Source organism: Rissa tridactyla, chromosome 1, assembly GCF_028500815.1.
Source record: "Rissa tridactyla isolate bRisTri1 chromosome 1, bRisTri1.patW.cur.20221130, whole genome shotgun sequence".
NCBI lineage: Eukaryota > Metazoa > Chordata > Aves > Charadriiformes > Laridae > Rissa > Rissa tridactyla.
The window spans coordinates 146801706-146815305 of NC_071466.1; the positions used below are offsets into that span (position 1 = coordinate 146801706).

The 13600-nt window shown below is 39.1% G+C and overlaps 1 protein-coding gene across 11 annotated transcripts in view; it reads right to left on the reverse strand.

The window, feature by feature from the left end:
- SOX5 (SRY-box transcription factor 5) overlaps positions 1–13600 on the reverse strand; it is a 657730-nt gene that overhangs the window by 455055 nt on the left and 189075 nt on the right. For all 11 annotated transcript variants that reach the window (XM_054207629.1, XM_054207623.1, XM_054207624.1 and 8 more), the window contains one exon: positions 2778–2840. The gene's annotated coding sequence lies outside the window, so the exon portion shown is untranslated. The remainder of the gene's footprint in view (positions 1–2777; positions 2841–13600) is intronic.

The window sequence follows — 13600 nt, forward strand, 5'->3', positions numbered from 1 at the left end:
TGAGCATACAACCTCAGAAAAACTCCTTTTCATTGTTTCATATACCTATGCTCTCCAGCCTGCAATGGGAGTCCAAATTGCAGGCTACAGATTTAGCGTGCTTTACCACATCTGCATGGGGGAAGTTGCCGCAACTGTACCAATACCCACTCTTTCTCATCAAAATCGTATAGAGGGAAAAGTTATAGAAATGTATACTTTATTTGGGAAAAGGTCGAATAATTTGTTTTTAATGACTTTAAGACAACCTATCCAGAAAAAATACCAACATACACACACACACACCCCCCCTTTCAATCTGGCTGCTTTTCATTTTCATCAGCAAGACAAGTTCTGCCACATGGTTCAAATTTTTTATAGATTAATCTTTATACTGTCATTTTTTTTTTTATACGACGTTAAATTAAACTGCAGGGTTAAACAAAGGTATATATGACCATACATACATTTGTATATACATGAACATGTTGTATTTGACAGTTGTCTTCGCCACCTTTTCCATTTCACTTGTTACCACTGTAACTGCAAACTCTTTGTAGCAGGATCCATGTCTCTATTCTTACTTGCACTTCCAGTCCATATTTGATCAGAGTTTATAGTAACATAATGTTTATATGCTAAGGAACTATAATAAGAAATCACTCACTATTCCTATTGTGTAGAAGGGCACATGTACAAAAAATCAAAGGGAGCACGTGAAAAGATAATTTATAAATATTTGAGAGCTGAATGTATCCTGATCAAAGGCAGTGGAAACAGAGGCTGAGCCTGAAGAATTATCTGAAGTCTGCCACGCTTTAACTACCAGTTCCTAGCAGACAACTAAACTGTTATGAAAAAGCACAGAAACTGAGCTTTAATGCTAAACATATGACCCAGCACACATAGGGAGACAGCGTGATGCATTGCACTGCTTTGCTTGGAGATGATGTAACTTCACAGCAAAAACCAGATGCCAATATATGGTTTTGAAAATTTCAAGAAACCAAGAAAGTATTCACAAATTAAAAAAAAACCCAGACATCCAAACCCAGAAGATAAATTCTTCCAAACCAAACAACACATCCCTAATCATCTTCATGTACAGCTTGTTAGAGGTCTATTAGTGACATACACAGTGAAAACACAAATCCTTCATTCTTAGAAAAATTTTGCAACTAAGAAGAAAATAAATTCATTTTTACAATGCTGCCTTTTAGTTTGTATTGGTGAGTTTTCTCATAAGTGCTAGGGACAAAATTATTTCAGATTGGAAAATGATTTATTCTTTTATCAGCCACGAACTTCTTTTGACCTCTGAATTTGAGCCAAACTTGCTCTATGTGCCTGCAAACTCTCAGTCACAGGAGTTACGTGGTTCTCGTGTTACGTGTTGCTAGAACCCCCCCGCCCCAAAAAGCACCACAGTGCCACTACCCTGAGGGCTGTGAGGATGAGTAAAGGAGGCGCTCGCTGCCTCACAGAGCTTATTATCCCTACGTCATGCCAAGCACAACAGGTGGACCCAGCAGGGAATTTCAAATAAGACAATACTCATTTTGGTGTTATTTACATCTTCTAGATCTCTGAATATTAAAATTGAAGTGTATTCTCACAAATTTGTAAGAGGGGGAGGAAAATTAAGGATTGTTGCTACAACGCATTATGAAGAGAAGGCAGAGAAGCAGAAATACACCAGTCACTCCCTGTTAGGGTAAGTTCTACCTTTCAAGACAGAGTCACAGGGCCAAGTACTGCAGTCTCGCTCAGGCACATCTCATGAATCAATAGCTTTGCATCGGTAAGAACCCAGGAAAGACTGCAGGACAATTTATATAATTGACTGGATCAGTAGCTACACCTGTTATTAAGATTACTTGACACATGCGATTAAACAACTACCTGCAGTTGTTCATAGCCGCCAATATTTTGCCATTTCGGCTGATTTATCTGTGATGCATGACTGCCTCAGGCTGAGCGTTTTGGAAACGGTACAACTTTTTCCAAGAACAAGGTTAAGGAATATTACGCTTAAAATTCTTCGAGCTCTTCCTCTGAAAAAACCTGCGGTGCTTCAAGCTTTGGAGGAAGGTTTGAAACCTGGCAGCCTGGCTGTGGCTTTTGTCCCTGAGAAAAGCCTTTTGTCCTCAGATGTGCCTCAAGTAAGCCCTCAGGAACTCTCCATGCGAACTGCCCTTCTTTATGGATGAGTGCTTGGCTTTCCAAAGTTGTTACTGTGCTTTCAGCACAGTTTTTATATGAAAGCAAGTACTGCATCTTGATTACACTGTATTTCACCTCCACCCCATTTAAAAAACATGTAGAACAGGAAATAAAACTAAAGTAATCAAATGAGTCTTCAAAGAAGAAATCACAGTGAAGTTACAGATATCACACTAGGACCTTAGTAAAACATTTATTGAAATAATGCAAACGTCAGCTCAGCTGTCCATGCAACACAGTTGTCACCCCTGAACCGGGCAACTTTGTCCAAGTAGCTTACACGCGCTGCCAGCTATTACACCATCTCACCATTTATTTCCCAGCCTTTATTGCATTTCTCCTCAGGCCACTCTCCCATAGCAGGGCAGCAGTTCTGCCCCTGTCACAGGTGAGGAACCAGCAAAGTGAAGCATTTGCCCGCATTTATGCAGAAAGGCTGTGAAGAAACAGGGAAGTCAACCTGACTGTGCAGGTCCTAGGCCAGCCTCGTCTCCCAGAGCTGAGCCAACCCGCTGCCAATTCACATCAGCACTTCAGAAACACCTCGCCGGCAAGTAAGAAAACACACCTCTTACCTGCCAAGTCTCCCGGTTTAAATTCTCAACTCCTCCTCCTTTTATTTTCTTCTGCTTCCAACACTGAAGGCAGGGAGGGGAAAGAAAAGAAAAAAAAATATCAGAGGAAGAGCCACAATTATCTCATTCAAAACCTTTTTCATATTCACTACAATGTTTTATTCTGAGCAAAAATCTCAAGGAAATAAGTGGTGTTTCTCCATTCATTTTTCCACAGAATTTGGGTCAGGCCCTTAGCAAAGCTCTCCCTAAAATATGAGATGCTGAACCCGAGAGCAAGACCTGCGGCATGAGGAGAAGAGGGGGATCTCGTTAAAGGAAAACTAAACTGAGGGAAGCAATGGGTGTTAAGAAAAAGATGGGGATTAGGATCCCAGTACAGCTAGGTGCTTATTCACAGAACTGTAGGAATACAAGTAACTTTTGTTAATTAGAAGTCTCTACTCAGATGGACACAAACTCACACAGGAACCTTTAGGATCTGCAGAGGGGAAAAAAGAAAGAGGGGCAAGTGGGAAACGGAGCCACAGTCAGCTGAAATCAATAGACAGACTGACAGCAATTTCAGCGGACTTTGGATCACACCCAAAGCAGCAGAAGAAAAAAAGATGCAGCAGGAACAGGGTGAATAAATGAGAGAGCAGATTAATGACTTCAAGAAATATTATTAGTACAACTTAAGAATAGCTGGGGACTTGCAAGAGGAAGGTTAGATTCTGCTCTTCAGGCTCATAAATGCTGGCTTGCTCCATCAAAATCAATGGAGTAGTTTTAGATTTACATCAGTGTAACTAAGAACAAAATCAAATTAAGGAGTACAGAGTAACTGGAGAAAAACCAAGCATTATTGAGCGTTCCAACACTGGGAGGCACTCAGATACTATAGTGCTGAAGGCCATATTAGTAGATTGATTAAATGATTGATCCATCAGTAGGAGATTTATCCAATATGGGGAGGAAACAGAGAGCTCTAAATCAAGACTACTAATAAGCTATGATTTATATTTTCTGTACGCTATAAACATGCAAAGGAGATGCTGTATAAAATTTGCAATAATAATAATTACCAGTTATTTCCCACTCCTGAGATTAGTTCTAATATATTTCTTCAACATTTTAAAGGTGTTTTGTAAAATTATTTTGAAAAAAAGTTTTTGTAACAAAACCCCAAGACTTTCATGTTCTCATTTAGATCATCACTCCTTCTGGGTCTTACAGACTGATACCAAACACTACAAAAACTAAACCCAGAGCCACTTGTACTAGGAGACACGCAGTATTTTTCTTGGACGAACAACAGAGACTTTCTCTACACTTCATTGCTAGGCTCATCGTGAGTTTTGTATATGACAGTGTGAAAGTAGCAGTTTCTTTTCAACAGTTTCATGCTCCCACCAACACAGACTAGTTTCTTTCAGACACCTACTTTCGCTAATGCAGTGCTATTCCTTATGTCATGTACACACTGCCTCTGTTCTAAAACCACAAACTTAAAAAAAAAATTAAAGCTCTGGCTTGAGCTAATCCTTCTTACCTTTTATTTACTTCTTATTTCCTTCTAAAATCACTGCAATTATCACATTGTACCTAAGTCCTTACCACTGGGAATTTCAAATGACTTGAACGTTATCTGGTTTTATTACAAATAAAAAGAATAATTCCATCCAGTCTCCCTTTCGTTTCCATGTTTAGTCCACAAAATCCACCCATTTTTAATGATATCTGCAACAAAGCTAGTAACATTTTGTGACATCTCTGTCACCCACACAGGCACACATTTTTTCAGTTTTTAGTAGACGGCCTACAGGCACGAAGAAGAGAAGGTTACTATTGGTATCCCAGAGAAATGTATTTAATCTCAAATTGTAGAGATTTGTGTTTAAATAAGTGGAACGTGAGGTTCTGTCTAGTTCCTGCTCCCACAGGCAGACTTTGATTAATAATTACAAGTTCAGTCCTTAAATTCCAATTAATAATCAGACCATTAAAAAAAAAAAAAAGGCAAAAAGCAGGTTTACAGTTTTTTCTTAAGTTCATAAAACCAAAATAATTTTAAAAAGTCTCTTTAAGGGAGAATACTGATTTGTTTTGATAGAAGATGATGTCCTTGACTGGATTCTTTTCTAATAGGATCTATCCAGACTTTTCAAAACGTAAGGCAACTTTGACCAGAACAAAAGGGAGATTTCCTACAGTGCTGTGGAGCAGTAAGCAGAAAGCTACACTTTCCCTTATAGAGGGTGAATTTCTGTTTCATATATGCGTATTTATAACAGGGTTGTGTCAAACATAGCATGACACACAAAACACTGTCCAGCTTAGCATTCTTCCATTAGTTTGCGTATCACTGCTGACTGAAAAGATTGGGGTCCTATTGCAAGGTCTAATGATCGCAAGTGACATTGTTATCATTATATGTCAACGTGTTCTTAAATACAATTTCAGAGAGAACATTTTTATAGCACTTCCCTGGGAGTTACATGCGTTTTGGTTCCCAACGCTTGGCTGCAGTGGGATCAGAGAGGTATGATCCAAAACACTGTGGGAGGGAACTTCAGAAGGTTCCACCTGGATATTTATCTGAGCATGTTTGCTCAACTTCATTCAGAGATTAGACTCTTAACTATATTGTAACAAATTTATTGCAGATTACAGGTTGGTAATGTACCTACCTACAGTGCATGTACTTAGGATCAAAAATTAGAGCTCAGTGTCTTGGGCGTAACAGCATTTGTACTTGCCAATTATCATCTGCTGCAGAGAGGAAATGGAGCAGAAAACTTGTCTGTAAATCACCATTTCCCTTTCTTCCATCTCCCAAAAATAAACAACTTAAAGACATTGTGAAAGGTTTACAGTAAGACCCATGCAAAACTTTCACCACAAAATGTAAAAATCCCTCATGCTTCATTACAAGTCTGAAAAACAAGACAGTATCGGCAAACAACTTTCACACAATGATTAAGAGTGTTAAAACAGAAACTAAAGCAAAGCTCTAAGATTGAGAAAGAACTATGATTTTAAGAAGAAATTATTTGAAGTAGGCTGCTTTCATATGTTGTGACCAAAAGTCAGGGAAAGTGAACATTTTCAGAAACTGAAAACCACCCTGACGGGCAAGAACTCCTGCAAACCAGTAAAAAAAATAAAAGTAATTTACTCTCGAACATCCCCAAATTTATGTTTATTAGCAATGTATCCTTACTTCAGGCGCAAACAAACAACTTGTTTCAACAGCTGAAAAAACTTTATCATTCAAGAGGATTTCAGGGCAATCTTTCAAGATTAGGCTAGAATTTATTACCCATTAGGAAAGAAATGGCACGAAACAAGCCACCTATATTAAGCATCCACAAAGACAGCGTCACGCTTCCTGACTCTATTTTTGTGGACCGTACTCTGAAAGTAGTCCCATCATTTCAGCGATTCCCCTCCCAAACAGTTCTGGGATTCTAGGTTTTTTTGTGTTTTGTATGTCCTAGATAGTGACCTCTCAAAGGCAGGGACTGACTTCATGTAACTTGTCCATGAAATGCCTACTGCAGCAGGTCTCCAGTTCCCACCTGCAGTTTCAGGGTACTGTTACCTGAGATGCTACAGTAGAACACATTATCATCCCTCAAGCTTTCATCTTTTCCTTCAGCATTGACAAAAGAGGAAAAAAAGTACAGAGCTGGACATTTAGAACCATAGAATCATCTAGGTTGGAAAAGATCCTTAAGGTTAACGGTTGGACTCAATGATCTAACACTGCTAAGTTCACCACTAAACCATGTCCCTAAGTGCTACATCTACACATCTTTTAAATACCTCCAGGGATGGTGACTCAACCACTTCCCTGGGCAGCCTGTTCCAATGCTTGACAACACTTTTGGTGAAGAAATTTGAATGTGAACTTAACAAAAGACTGGAAGAGCAGCTCAAGAGGAATAAACTGCTCTGTTCAATTCAGTGAGGTGTTAACACTGATAATCCAAGAATGACAATAACAGGGTTGAAGTATTTCAAGGCTTATATATGAAAAAAGCACAGGTTGTACGAAGCACTACATGACTTCCCACTCTGATTTGCAGGCATGTGGCATTTGAAAGATAACCTATTTAGCCTTCTCCCAGCTAACAAGGACCCAGCCTCACAGAGCCTAAACAGTACTACTGCCTGAATAAGAGAGGGATGAATTCATGTGGCTCAACTGAGTTCAAAAATAACATCCAACTTGCAAGCCACTTGCATGAGTGGAGCTGAGTTTGTAGGCAACCTCAGAAGGGTATTTACACCTTTTTCTCCCCTCCTTTGCTCTCACTGCAATACTTGTACAGAAAATTTCTTAAATCAGATATGGCAGAACCACTAATAATCCATTTGCACTCTGGGTGAGCTTGGCTAATGAATTCAAATGGGAGCAGAAGCAAGCCACAGACTGCCAGATTTTTAATATCCTCATATTTTCTAGTAATGGTGTAATTGTAATTAATGTTTACTTTGTTGTGTATTTTATTGTTGAGTCTTTAAAGTCCTCTGGGATCCCTTTGGGATATACAGCACTACATAAATGTGAGTTGTTATTATCAAATAACAATCACCGGCCATTTAAATTATACAATAGCTACCTGATTATACTTAACCAAGTTAAAGGTCTAATAAAAAATGATTATATATAATCTAAATTAAAGATATTTTTCCCCAGTTCAAAGAACCTAAAGTTCTTTGCACTGAGTATGCAAGTGCCCTGCAACACCTGGAGCTTGATCCGGCTGTACTGAAATCAGACAGGATTTTGCTGTTGCTTTCAATGGAGAGGTGATAAGATGCTTGGCAAAGAGTTAAATATCTCAACAATTCTATCCTTATGAAGAAGCAAAATTAAGATTTATTTTGTTTCCCCAAAATCATTTGATTGAGTATTCATCCTTACCTCCAGTATTGATCCTGAAGTGTCTATAATAACAGTCATTTTGGCTTTATCACCAGTTCTATATAAGCTGTATATCTGAAAAATTATTTCAACATAGCATAGAGATCCCCGAGCTAAACTTGGTGTTGGTGCTGCCAACTGAGTGCATCGCGGGACATGAAGGCAGCAACTGACCTTTCCTCTCTGTGGTCAGAAGTCCTGACTTCCTCCTCTTTTACGACACATCCGCAGAGACACAGCCTCCAAAATATTTACATCAATTGCACATCAGTTAGTCCATGCAACCACGAGAGATATTTTAGGATGCAGTAGATTCTGGAAGTGCTCTTGTCAGGCATACTTCAAAACCCCAAAATCACACAATTAGCAATAAGGTACAGTGACATTTTATACACAAACTCCTGTGGAGATTATTTACTCGGCTTTGAACTGTTAGAAATCACATCTTCAAGCTTTAAATCCACTGGGGAAAGAACTAATTTAACTGAAAGTCTAACAGATGAAAACATGACTCCAGGACTTAAGGTTAGAGAAAGCCTTGCTTTTGCTCTCTCCTAATAAATACCATGAGACCGGGGGGGTGGGGGTGGGGGGGTGGGCAGGGGGGTATGGGTGGAGGCGGAAACACGTCTTTTCTGGCTGACCTCTGCCAAGTCATTTCCCTTGCTTCAGGTTTCTCATCTGTGGAACAGGGGTAATGGCATTAACCTTGTTACTGATGAACAGCGTTGTAGGTTGGTCTACATTATATTTCAATGATAATAGATCATCTTGTGGACCTTTTAGTATCAATAAAAAAATTCATTCCAGAGTCAATGACCTGTTGGCAAGCGATGACTAACCCAACTTAAATTCAACTGCACGGGTTAAGAACACAGTCAGCCCAGGATCCTTCTGGCAGAGATGGACTGACTGCCCTACGGGTCGTAAAGGCCTAATGAGGGATGAAACATTTTTGCTGAAAAATATCTCTCTGTGCTGACTACAATGGCAGGCTCAGACGCCAACATTCAAAATCTAGTGACCTCAGATAAGTGCCTAATGTTAGTTAGGATGAACCTAGAGCCACAACCTTGATTTTAATCAGTTCTGGATTCTTATAACATTTTCTTTGAAAAAAAATGTACGGTCTGATCTGAAATTCCCTCTTTTTCTTGTTTCCTCCCCAAAATATTTTTTTGAATTGAGAAATTTCAGTGGGTTGATTTTTCTGTGAAAAATCCTAAAAAAATTTACCTTCAGCAGATAACTTCAACAATTTCCCCCACTAGAAGTATAAATATTTTGTTTCAAAGCGGATATTTCAAAACAAAAATGTTCAATTTTCATGTAAATATTGTTCATTTTCATTCAAAATTAAAATAGTTGAAGTGAGAAAAGACTGCACATCTTTGAGAACTGGACGTTAATTCTATAAGATAACACTAGCTGAAGATCCCTCTTCTCCAGCAATGCAAATAACAACAATGATATGCCATAGACCTTTAACGTATACTTAATGACTTCAGTGGCACTCAGCCAGTTTCCACCAGCTGAGAATCTGGGACAGAAGCCCCAGCTGAAATCAGGGCTCCCTTGTAGGAACCTCTCTATACGTGCAAAGCAAGAGACAGCCCTCACAATGCAGTTTGTAATTTAAAAGGACAGCATAACCAAAAGATGAGAAGTAGAGATTATTATTATTAAAGGGAGCATAAGCATCTGTCGCAAAGTGACAAAGAAATCTGGGGAAAAGCAAGGCATGGATTTCTTGTGTTCTGACCCCCCAACTTATGCATTCTTTCTTAAGGCCATTTCTTGCAGTCAGGACGGAAGTAAAATTTTAACAAATTAATAATAACCAACAGCTTTAAGTACAGTAGTCACCCATCAAAACTCCACATACATGAGCTAAGTTCGATTTTAAACTGTTACCCACTGATCTTTCCTGCTTGCTGGAGCATGCTGTCAGTAGGGTTCTGCAGCTGCTGAAGGTGGTGGTTGATCATACTCGTGTGCACACACAGCTTTCCCCTGAAGTTCAAGTCCTCCATCAGCACTGAGACTGCCTGAGCCGCCAGAAAGTGCTGCCTTTTGTTTGACACATGTCTCTCTAACTTGTCAGCAGAAGAGCACGGGGTGCTATCCATCAGTCAAGGCACGATACACCCTGACACACCAGTTAGTTGGAAGGAACTGGAAGGCTAAGTCAGTCAGGGGTGCTATCTTGAGGTGGGAAAAGGATCTGGGAGGCGTGGGGAGGAAAGGAGAGAAGGGCGGAGGTGGTACAAGATCCATATTGTTGTTTCACTGGAAGGACACAGTGTGTCATAACGAATTACCGTTAATTTGCACCAGCAGTACAGTTAGATTGAGACCGGCAAGCGACGATGACAAACAGCACTTGCAAGATCACATAATGAGGGGGCAAGGCTGCTTCGCTGGAGCCGCTCCACTCAATTAGTGGACAAGGCTTTTAATGCTGCTATGCACAACCAAAGCAATTTTGATTACTTAGAGCTAAGTCTCCATTTAGAATGAGTCAGAAGCTGAAACAGGTTTTTTTTTTCTTCTTCTTTTAATATAATTTATCTACAGAGTATTCGAATGGTAATAAGCTATCTGAAAGCTAGACACATTAGCCTCTGTTTCTGCCTAAGTGATGTTGAAATACACTATTTGAACTTATTTTAAAAGTAGCTATTCTAGCAAATAAAACTGATAAAAAGATAGCAAGTAATCAATACTATGCCAAAAAATGAGGGCCAAATTTTGCTCTTATTCCCTGTGATTGATCTCAAACATTGGAAGGGGATTTTGGTAGAACAGCAAGAGTATCATGACAGTACACTTAGAGCAGCAGCGTGCTTGGCTGATGTCCTCTTGTGCTAGGTTTACAATTAGTGATTTGATTGATTCTGTTAGTCAAAGACCAAGACTGCATTACCTCCTGAGTAGTAGATAAAATTTTCTTTGAACATTTGTTTAATGTTGGGGTTTGAGTGGTTGATGTTTAGGAAGTGTGATTTGATCCCAAGAAACTCACAAAACCTGGGCAAGTCTCTTATCGTTCATTAAATGTTTCTGAGCTATTTCTGCTAGCTTAGATCCAAACCTTAGTTTTCACTGTTGAAAGTGGAGTTATACAAATAACTGTGGCTAAAGGATACTTTTGCTGGGCCAAAGAAGGTACTGCCAGCAGTTTAAAAGTAGATCCTGTGATCAAGATGCTGCCGCCAAACTCTCCTTACCATCGCGTCTTAGGGATTAGAGTATTCACCAAGATCAGGAGGACCTGAATTTAAATTAAACAAGATTCGGAGCAAGGATCTGTGTGTACACCATATCCTAATAGCTGCTCTAACCAGTGCTACATTGAGATCTACTTACCAGTCTTTCCAGTTGAAGCTCTGCATAAGCACTTACGTATTCCTTGGTATAGGGAGTAGACCTGCTTACCTGTTTTCACAGGGATCAGCCTGCTCATAAACCTACGGAATTATTCTGTTTCTCCCTCCATGAATGTGTATGCATGAGCATACGTATATATAGACTAAGAATGGAATGTGAGAAGAGGAAAAAACAATATTCAAGACCTTTCCTCCATTTAGGAAGAAAGAGGATAAAACATGGATCTCCTACGTGCCTGTGAGCAGTCCTCATCACTAGGCAATACAGGTACTGAGTCTTCTTGGAAATCCCAAGAAATCAAAATGCTTTGTTTCACGTGTACTGAAATGCATAATTTCGATGTTCAGAATTTCATTTTCATTTTTATTTTGGCTGAAATTACTTATCAGATTTGACCCAAATTTCTAAAGAACTTCAGCTGCTTAGAAACTGAATTTTTGGATGCATAAATTTGTTTCTGTGGGAAAAAAGCTCTACCTAAATATGCAACATTTCAGTACTTCATCAGGATTTCTTACAAGTGGGTGGAGGGGATATTGGGGGTGGGGTGCAGTTGAGAGAAAGGGATTCCTTGTCAAAGAATCAAGAGAGATTGTTTATCACCCACACTTCTCCCTATATGTGATCTAGCACAAAGCTGGATTTTTCCACTGGCCTCTGAAGCACCCAGTACTGCCCAGTTACTGTGGCAGGGTACCCAAACCAACAGACCACACGTCTGATGCATTAAGGACACAGAGTGGATATAGGCTTTGCCTAAAGCACAGAACCAGGAACATTTTAAACTGCTTCATTTCTCAGCTCCAGTACAGCTATGTATGTATAATTTATTTAAGATTTGACTCGGCAGGGTAGCTGCATGCAATCAGCATATTGTTTTTGTGAAGGTTCCCCCCTATTGCCCCTTAGACAGATTTTAACTGTCAGTATATTGGCCTTTTGAATTTTTGTTTTCATAATACCATAAGCTATTTGAACATACATTATTATGTACTAATCATTGCTTGTCCAATTTTTTTGAGTCTTGCAGGCGACAGCAGAGAACAAGAAATGCAATTTAGTTAGAACTTCAAAGCAACGTTTCGTTATCATCCAAACTGGGGCTCTTTTATGCCTCTCTCACTGTTTGGTTTTAAAAGTGAAAGGAAACCAGTTGCTTAAATTTGTTCTTTCAAATTTCCACCCACCTCCTCCCGCTCTCAAAGGAGGAGCTTTATGATAATAGATAGGCTGATCTTGAGATCAATCACAGATAGAGATGTATTTACTGTCCTCAGATAGTCATAGTATTGCTTACATTCACATGAATTAAAGAACATTTCCAAACTTTAAAAAGATAGAGATCTACGTTTGAATTTCATATCCGTCTCATATCTCTATAGTGAGATGAGCAAAAATACCTGATTCAATCACACCTGAACTCTATAAAACCCGGATCTTTCAAGATTTGATGTCATCCTGTGGACTTGTGTACATAACAGACCAGCCCTGAAAAACTAATACAGAACAGCTTCGCTCCGCAATCATCCTTATTCCTTTTCAGGAGTGCCTTTGTACGTTTTAGCATTGCTTTTGAAGTGGATTAATCTAGACTACATATGGCATTTTTAGTGGTGAAGCAAAGTGTCCACAACAGGCACTAGTGCAGAACAAACAGTATTGTGCTTCAACGCATAGCCAAGCTTGTTCAATAATGACCTAATATAGGGTAAGCCTGAATCATATGCTCAGGTAAAAAAAGATGCTGGGTGCTCGATGAAAAACCAATAGTGAAAAATTTGATGGTTTACATTGTGCAAAATGTCTTATTACTGTAGATACTCCGAATGGTTCCTTTATAAATTAAAAACCACAGATTGGCCACATTCCATAGTGCTAAACTTAAATTCCAGATTTGAAAATCCCCACACTACAGGTGCAGTGGTGACACCATCTTAGTCAGAACAACCAGGACTGGTGTGATAGACTTCCACTTTCCATATAAAGGCTCTCCAGCCATTACTAGCAGTCCTAGTTACTCCTCCTCCCTCATCCTCTTATCCCTTCCCCATTTCTTTTTGACCAAACAGTCCAGCCTGGACACAAGCTTTTGTTAAAATCCATTAGTTCCATGAAAAGACAAAGAAAACAAACTCCTCCAAAACAAGATTTTAAAAAGCAAATCAACAATATCTTTGACATTTAACTAAAAAGATACCAAGAAGAGCAAAAATTATTTTAAACTTTCACACACTAGGAAAAGTTCACCCAGGTGAAGCAATTGGTAGTGGAGCAGAGAACAAGAAACTGAAAAGGTTAAGTTTTTTCTGTATGAAAATGGTAACTCAAATACACACTCAGGAGGACAGTTATACATATGTTTTTGAACTAAAACTCTAACCTGGCATGATTAATTTTGGCCTTAGTTTTGTCAAAATATTGGAGTCCATATGGCACAAAGCAAATAATTTTACATTTTTATTTTAAACCCCTATGTGTTTTTCTTGTCTATTCCCTTCCCTTCTACCACACACACTGG